The sequence below is a fragment of the Mus pahari genome, chromosome 3 (assembly GCF_900095145.1).
Source record: "Mus pahari chromosome 3, PAHARI_EIJ_v1.1, whole genome shotgun sequence".
Classification (NCBI taxonomy): Eukaryota; Metazoa; Chordata; class Mammalia; order Rodentia; family Muridae; genus Mus; species Mus pahari.
Window position 1 is genome coordinate 1,930,612 of NC_034592.1, and position 813 is coordinate 1,931,424.

Here is an 813-nt window from a genome sequence, read left to right on the forward strand (position 1 = left end):
AAAAAAAAAAAAAAATCTTTGTGAATGTGAGGACAGCCTTGTCTACAAAGAGTTCCAGGACCGATAGGTCTACACAGAGAAACACTGTCTCAAATAAACAAAGAAGCAAAAACAAAACAAAACAAAACAAAAAAAATCCTTATGGTCAAAACATTTAGGTTAACTACATACAAAGCTGGGTTTACTCAACTTTAATAATGAAGATTATGAATTGACTCCAACCAGGAAAGCTGATCACTGCTTTGTTGAGCCATCATCAGAGAAGTTTCCTCCTGTAACAGATGGGAACAAATATAGAGACCCACTGACAGACAATATCCAAAAAGTGAATGAGAGACCTTGGAACACTTAACCCTAAACGGGATGCCCACTGCTGTCTTAGTTAGGGCTTCCGTTGCTATGGAGAGACCATGACCAAGGCAACTCCTATGAAGGACCATATTTAATTAGGGCTGGGTTACAGGTTCAGAGGCTCAATCCAGGCTCAATCAAGGCAGGCAGCATGGTGCACGAGGAGCTGAGAGTTCTACATCTTCATGTGAAGGCTGCTAGAAGAAAAACTGACTCCCATGTGGTTAGGAGGAGGGTCTTATTGCCCATCCCTACAGTGATACACTTCCTCCAACAAGGCCACACAACAAGTGGCTGTTGGGGTCTCCCAGCTCCTTGTTGCCGCCAAGCCTACAAGAGGCCTACAATCGGATCGGTGCCACCGCCACCGGCAACTCCAAAGACTTAGGAGGAGGGGCTAAAGATCTTTCCATGTATTTAAACAGAGTTCGATTATTTTAAAATTCGGAGCATTGATCAGAA